Source organism: Zingiber officinale, chromosome 3A (assembly GCF_018446385.1).
Source record: "Zingiber officinale cultivar Zhangliang chromosome 3A, Zo_v1.1, whole genome shotgun sequence".
Taxonomy (NCBI): Eukaryota; Viridiplantae; Streptophyta; class Magnoliopsida; order Zingiberales; family Zingiberaceae; genus Zingiber; species Zingiber officinale.
Window position 1 is genome coordinate 123,448,412 of NC_055990.1, and position 8,919 is coordinate 123,457,330.

The window sequence follows — 8,919 nt, forward strand, 5'->3', positions numbered from 1 at the left end:
ATATAAGGATGAGTAAAAGAGTCGTCGATTGTCGGAGCAGTAGTTGAGCGTTGTTGAAGCATTTCAGAGCAGAACACAGGAGCGCAAGTAGTTTGATTTTTGGTGTCCCTGAAGTGCTGGCCTAGATCCCTTTTTATAGTCTCTTCAAATCTGATCTAGATCCTCTGATCTCGGGATCAAGTTTTGACTTGACCCGAATCGATCGATCGATCCCTTGGTTTGGTTGACTGAAGCTGTTGAACCCGCCCGATCTTCCATCTAGATGCAACATCTCCGGATAGAGCTTTCGTTTGGGCGACCGATTCCACTGTTCGATCTACTGATTAGCTGATGATCTTCGCCTTATCCAATCCGATCAACCTGGCTCGACTAAGTCTCTATCTATCCTCGGTTTGGTTGATCAATCCTGAGGTTCGATCGATCGAACCTTTGGCCAGCACTTCACCGAGAGCTGGAATTCTGATCCTTTTGTACTAAGGCTTGATCGACCGATCCAGATGTTCGGTCGATCGGTCAAGGCTAAGTCCAACCTTGTAAAACTGTTAGTTTCCTATAAAACAGAGTTAGACAAAATAGCAAATAATATATAAATCAATAACTCGACAGCCTTCAGACTGTCCAGTTCTGACTTTGGATTTCCTTCGAAAATCCTAGGTTGAATCGACGCCTACTGTTCCCTCAGCAGGGAACATGCCCTCACCTACTCCTCAAAGGAGAAGTTACCTATTGCTAGACCATCCCTCTAGACCGACTAAACTTTTGGTCAGCACTCGAGACTTTAGGTCTTCATGCTGGACGCCCGCTCCATGACTTGTCCAGACTTCCACCTGGTCCGCAACCACCAAGGTTTTCACCTAGAGTCCCCGACTCTAGGGTTTTGCCTAAAGCGCTCGACTCGCCAAGACTTTCCGCCTTGGGTTACCACCCCATAGGACCTAGGGTTACCCCCCTAGGATTTTTCACCTACCTAACTGCAGCTAGGACTTTCTATCACCTAGGGTTACCACCCCTAGGACCTACGGTTACTACCCCCTAGGGTTTTCCACTTGCTTAACCGCAACTAGGACTTTTTATCACCTAGGGTTATCTCCCACTAGTACTTAGGGTTACCACCCCCTAGGATTTTCCTCCTGCTTAGAATCTACTAGGACTTTTGCCTAAGACAACTTAGGACTTTCCTACCAGCTCAATCAACCTTGTTAGATCACAAGACAATTTAACTTTGGACCTTTGATCAAAACTCAGGTTCGGTCGTCTGGTGCTTCCTGCACCAACAATCTCCCCCTTTTTGATTATGACAACCTGGTTCAAAGTTAAGTAAAACATAACAATAATTAAAGAATTTTTAGCACGAGCACAAATACAATAATTAAAAAAAAACTCCCTTATGCTCACTCTTTCACAAAAACTATGTTTAACTCTTATTACTCCCCCACACTTATTCTTGCTCGTCTCGAGCAAGTAAACAAAAGAAGAAAATAACAAAATGCATTCTCCTAGCAATTCTCAATCATATATAGAAAATAGTGAAAAGAGAGTTATCTAGGTTTGTCAAATTCAAATGACCAAAGCAATCATGGATTCAATTCATACACTAATTAACAATCATGATAACTTCTATCCATAATAGATAAATTGAGAATGATACAAAAATAACCTCACAAGGTAAGTAATGGTGGCTCTCCTCTCATATATATGCAATGGTAGAGCTCACTCAAGCTACTCATGGCTTATGCACTACCATAAGCTTGCTTTACTTCTACTCTCCACCACTATATACATAAGAGTGCATAATAAAATAATGAAGGCATTATTTGAAATGTAAGGGAAACATAATCAAAGCAAATGATAGTATAAGAGAAGAAGTGAAGAAGATAAAGCAAAGTAACGTGGAAGACATGGACATAATGGAATATTACATAGATGAGTACAAGAGAATAATGCCCAAAAATATATCTCATCCAAACTTCCAAGCTAGCTCTAAAAACTCAATAAAAATGTGAACAACCTCTACTATAGCTTTTACAATAAACATCCGCTCATGATATACAATAAAATCTAAATTTTGCTACAATAAAGATTGTCACTAACAAAAAGTTCTACCACCTTTCACCAATACAATAAAAATGTGAACAACTCCTACTCTAGCATTTCACACTAAAATATACACATGATATGCGATAATATCTCAATATCGCTAAAGTAAAAATTGTCACTCATAAAAATTCTACCACAAATGAATAAAAATGACACATGTCAACATTTTTCACAACTCCAATAAACATGTAGACAACCTCTACTATAGCTTTCCAATAAAAATCACTACTCATGATATACAATAAAATCTAAATATTGCTATAATAAAGATTGTCTCTCTAAAAAGTTCTACCACACACAAATATAAAAGGGCACAACATGTTAAAGCTTTTTTTTTTTCAATTTTTTTTTCTTTTCACTTTTTTTTTCAGTTTTTTTTTTATTTGTTTTTTTTTCTGATTTACTTTTTTTTTCCATTTTTTTTTCACATGTTATGCAATATTATACAACATCATCAATAGCTCAACAAAAAGATACAAAACATGGTTTACCTATGGTGATCAAGCATGGTTTACCTATGCTTTCCTTAAATTCCACTAAGCTATTTCTCTCTCCCCACACTTAAATTTTTGTCCGTCCCGGGCAAAATACTCATCATGTAACATCCAAGATATCCACATCCCAAGAGAGTAAGAGTGAAATAAATGGAAGAGAGAAAAGAATGATATGATAAATGATATGGATTTTATTCAAGAAACATGTGATAACAAAAAGAATGAATGAAAGAAAGTGAGATAACCTTCATAAAAACCATGCAAACCTATGATAATGTGGTCTCGAAAGAATTAAGCAAGTTCTAGAGTAGCATTAACCACAAGTGCATCACACATTAATAGGAATAATAGGCTTAAAAATATCCTCACTAGGTATATAAAAAATTATCATCTCAATTTATCAACATAAAATCCATCATCAAGTTGTAATCACATGTAATCCAAGAATCCAATCATGACAATAAATCATCAAATTCGACAATCAAATTTAACTAACTTTCACAATTTCTAAAATGATAAAAAGAATGCATAGGGAATTTATTATGAAAGATAACTAGACAAGATAAAAATGCACTACCCAGCAAAAGCAAACCAAGCAAACAAAGCAAAGAAATAGATACAAGCATAAAGGAATAAAAAAAAAAGTGAGATAGAATAGACTCCCCTGACATTCTGGAGGTCGGAGTCGATTCAGTTTCAACAACCAATCTGGAAGTGGTAAGAGATGGTTCATTTGAAATATCCACTCCAGAAGCTTGCTTATTGCATAGAGAGTTAGAGCTTTCTTCAAGTGGTAGAATGCATCCTTGCATGATTGACTACAAATAAAATATCTGAAGAAATTTTGCACACTAAAAAGAAAATGATGCATTTCCTGCACGTATGCTATGTAAGATGTATTAGAAACAATATCAAAATCAACAGAGCATGAATCAAAAGACATGTTACATCCACTACAATCAAAATGAACTACCTCCATGGTATTTCCTAAAGATTCAGAAGAAATATTATCCTTACCATCCTGAAAGATACCTGGAGTCTCTAGTATAGTGAATGTGACATCATCTCGATCAGGTGAAAGAACTGTCTCTGGATCAGGTACAACCAATGGAAGTGATTCTTGAGTTTCCCCTACACTTCCATCGTCACAAGGTACATCTACAGACTCAACTGACTCAGCTGGTGGTGGAATAGTCAAAGGAAGTGATTCTTGGGTCTCCCCTACACTTCCATCATCAAAAGCAACACCTGCAACATCAAGACTATCTGGAACAACAATATCATCAACAAAAATATTATCAGGATCAACTACAACATCACAATTTAAAAAGCTAGAAGAATCATGCAGAGAAGCAGAATTAGGATAAGGCAAATCACAAACTCTACAACTCATCTCCTCCAAAATCGATGCAGTAGGTTGATCTGATTGCAACTGTAACTGTGTTGATGATTGTGATCTTTCCTGGAATTGTGTTTCTCGATGTTATCCGAATTGTTGTAACTGCTCCCTAAAATGCTGCTCAGGCTGATGATGAAGATATGACTGATAATGTTGAGACCACTCAGAATTCCTTTGTTGTGTGCTCCTATACTCGAATCCTGCAATTGAATTATACCTATCCTGCTGATGGATCTGATAAAGCTGAGGATCAGGCTGATAATATTGGATCCTGGTAGGGAGTACACTAGCAAAGGAATGAACATCCTCGGTAATCATCGATCTAGTCTCATACTGCTGATAATTTGCAGACATAATCTCAATAAGTTCTTTAGCCTGAGTAGATGTCTTGTTAACTAAAGCCCCTCCACTAGCTGCATCAACCATACTTCTGTCCATGGGACACAATCCCTCATAGAAGTATATAATCAGAAGTTGATCGCTTATCTGGTGTTGAGGGCAACTAACAACAAGTCTTTTAAATCTATCCCAATAATTTTGAAATGGTTCTCCTGTGAATTGCTGGATTCCATAAATACTCCTCTGAATAGATGCAATCCTAGAAACAGGAAAGAACCTCACCAGAAATAATCTCTTCATCTCGAACCAGCTGGTAATAGAATTGGGTGGGAGACAGTACAACCAATCTTTTGCTGAATCCGCCAATGAGAATGGAAATGCTCTAAGTCTGACATCTTCACCTGATACGCCATGTGGATTCCATGAAGAGCACACCGTATCCAATTCATGTAGATGCCTATTGGGATCTTCACCAGATAGCCCAAAAAACTTCGGTAATAAATGTGCAATTTTCCATAACTCGAAGTCTACGTCCAAATCAAAATGATGAATGCAAAAAGAATCCTCTGACAAATCTGGTGCCCAAAGATCTCTCAGAGTCTTTTTAGTGTTGTTCTCCATATTACTTAACAGATCTGAAGTCCTGAACACACTGAAACTGATTACATAAAAGAGATTCCCTGGTCTAACCTGAAACACTCATGCAAATATAATCAGAAGACACATGAAAATATACAAGATAGCATGCATACATACAAGCAATGAATAATAAAGCCCTAACAACATTTTTGAATTTTTACAACCACCAAAAAATAGAAATAAGAGAGAATAAAATCAGAAAAAAAAATGAAATGCAAAATATAGAAAAAATTAAAACGGTGGTCTAAATGATGAAATTGACCAAAATAGGTCTTTATTCACGACATACTGTAGTATTACTTCTCTCACTCCTTTCCTTCAACCTACAAAGTTCTAGAGTAAAAGGAGATACTAACAGTTAAGTCTAAAGAAAAATAAAATAACAAAGTAGAAAAGCAAGAATAAGATAAAGATAAAATTATATGCAGTCTAAAAACAAATGAACATCACTAGTTCCCCGGCAACGGCGCCAAAATTTGACAGTGAGTCTGTCACACTCACAAATCAAATTAATTAATTTATACTCAACCGAACCCCTTAACCTACACTAAGGTAGTATAGTAGAGGACCAGGTCGTCTCTCACGTGGAAACAGTGATAGGGCATTTGCTCTCAAACGAAATCGAATAATGGGGTTTTGTTTTGGAATTTCTGCACCTAATGCAAATAAGGAAATCCTAACTAAACAGCAAATATAAACTCATAATGCAGTGTCACTCTACACTATGAGGATCCAAGAAACATTAATAAAGAAAGCAATACTCAAAGACAATTAACTAAACAAACTTAACAACAATTATATGAAACCTAATTATGCATAAAAGCTAAACTTGTACCATATTGCCACGCTATGATACAAGATCAACAATCATTCATAATGAACTAAACAAAGTACCAAAACTAATTAACATGCATCATAAGAAGTTCGAACACGTAATTAAACTAACAACTACACATTAAACAAGCATAAGAACTTAACTATAAAATGAAACAAAGAACAACAAATAAATCCTAATTAACCAATCCACTTCTCCACGATCAAACACAATAAAGTATTCTGTCTGTCACTACAGAATCACCGAGGAAGAAGACCGCTGTCACTCGGAAAACTCCTGGATCCGGTGGACAGCTGACGTTACTGGTCGGAACTACAATTCACGACGGTGGAAGCGCGAAATCCTCGAAGAAACCTCTCCTTGGAAAGCTGCTAGAAATGAAGGAAAACTTGCAAGAACTGTCAACCCTACGCTGCCATCTTCACCGTGTCCAGCAGGTACGAGTTGTATGGTATCAGAGCTTGGAAGAAGTCCGGCTGGAAATTCTCTGGCGAAGGGGAAATATGTGCTGCTGGAACCCTAAATCGCTGCCTTCTTCACCGTTTCCGGCAGAGACCTTGAGTTCCGGCTAGTGGTGAGGGAAATGGAATGAACGCCGGAGAATACCCAAAACTCGAAGCCTCGTCGGAGAATCACCGCCTTCTTCACCGTGCCCGGCAGGAAATTCGACTGGATGCGAGGTGGATGAAGAACCTTCTGGAGAAACCTCTCCAGTGAGGCCCAGTGAACGTCGCTGGTGCAAATCCGCCGGTGCTGCCGCTGTCAACTTCAGCGTCTTCGTTCGGGAGAAGGAGGAAAGGGCGTCGGACTCGCGTGCCCTAGCCGATGCAGACGCCAGGAAGAGGGAAAGGATGTGGAGGACTGGCCGACGGCAAGGAAGGAAAGAGGAGAAGCCGCTGGCCGGAGAGAAGAAAGGAAGGAGAGGTGGCGCTGGTGTGCCCTAGCCGCTGGAAGAGGAAAACGCGAGCCAAGAGCTACTGTGTCGTGCGTGAGGAGAAGAAGAGGGTTTCTTAACGGATTCCGGATCTTGGGTTTTGGTTGAGAAGGTAGATCCACTAAAGCTAAATCCGATTCATTAAGGTAAGGTTTAAATTGGGCTTCAAATTGGATGAATTGGGCCTTTGTGATTGGGTTTGAATTGGAGCTCTTAGAATGAGCTTGAGAAGAGTGGGCTTTAAGAGTTGAATTGTTGGCTCAAATTGGGCTCTTCTCTTCATCCAAATTGGAGATGAATTGTACTTGGATGAGGAAAATCTCTATGGACGGTCCAGATCTTCCAGATTGCTTCCCTACAAATAAGATGCACAATTTTAGATAAAATGCCAGAAAATATAGGAAAAGTTATCTCAGCGCTCTAATAAAACTCAACTCGTAAAACATGATATAAATACGAAATTAAGCATACGAGAGAGTATAAAATGTCAAGTATCAAAGCCAAAATAGTGCATTAAAATACAAATTATCAACGAGCACAAATACAATAATTAAAAAAAAACTCCCTTATGCTCACTCTTTTACAAAAACTATGTTTAACTCTTAACTTTGACTTTTCTCTTCCCTTTTGACATAAATCAAAAAATAAAATAAGTAGAGAGAAGGTTGTTTAACATGTAAAGACAGTACAAAATAAATTTACTTTGTTAAGCTTCCGCTCCCCTTGAAGGGTAGCACTTAGAGAAAAACTTAGCTAAGTTTTAGCTTTGAAAATAATTGTTTGGACAAACACTTAGCTAAACGCTTTGAAAAATACTTAAAAATACTTTATCAAATACTTAGTTTCCATCTTTTCAAAAATAATTTATTTTCTTTTTAAAAATAGTTTAAAAAATTGAACATCCTCTTTCAGAAGTATTTTGAACTTTTGAAAAGTTTAACTTTGAAAAACAATGCTTTAACAAAATAAAAATTAATGTCTTAACCTTCCTTTCACTTCTCTTTAATTAATGCCAAAAATGTTTGAGGGTCCTAAAGTCTAAGTATGTAAATCAAAAACATAAAAGTTATTATTTATTTTCTTGATTTTCTATTTCACTCATTCTAGGTTATCAAGCATGTTCAGCTTATAAGTTTGTGTGAGATGGAGTTAAATATTTATGAAGAATAATGAATTTGAAAACTAAGTTAATTTGGATTTCAATTGAATTTTGAGTTTTAGAATATTTAAGTTTAAATTTTAGAATTTGTAATTAATTATACTTATGAAATTAATTATGATTTGACAATAATTAAGATTTTAAAATTAATTATAATTTAAAATTAATTAATTAGGATTTAAAATTAATTAAAAATTTGAAATTAATTAGGATTTAAAATTAATAAAATAACTTAGATTAATTAATTTGAATTAACTTTAATTGAATTGAGCTTAATTAATTTGAATTTGGTTAACCAATTTCTATTTTAATCCTAGGTCCATCTCACCATTTTCTAGTTTTTTCAATCAGGGAACCTTAATAGTTTTGTGAGATGGTTAATTTAATCTTCATTTCAGATTAAAATCTAAGAATTGATCTACATTTGAGTTAGACTGAGGTTTAACAGTTAGTTAATTAAATATTTATTTCAATAATTAGCTTCCAGACTGTGACAAGACACTAGGACTTCTTGGATATGAGATCATCCACCACTTCTAAACAAAGCCTTTTAAATAAATTAAATATTTAATCACCTTTATGAAAATCCTAAGTCTAATTAGTCAAGTGTTAATCAAGCCTAAGTCCCTATCTACCATTCTGGATTAAGCAATTATTAGTTAATTTTAAGTTATAACTTTAAGTAGTTTTCAAGTTATGTTTTAAATTGAAAGTTATTAATTATGGTTTATTGATTAGTTTCATAATTAAAAGGCACTTGATTATAACTTGGTTTGTAGAGTTTAAGTTTTATTTTAGACTTGTAAACCAAGTCTAGATTTTGTGATTTGGTTAAGTTATTAATAATCTTTTCTAAACTTTTATTTTATATTTATAATTTTCTAAGAGTTAATTTCTTATTTTTATTAAACAATTTTGAGTTATTCTTATTTGAATCAATTTTATTCATTGCATTATTAGCATGCATATATGATTTTGAAGAGAAATCTATACTAGAGCAAGCAAGATTAGCTAGGGTACATA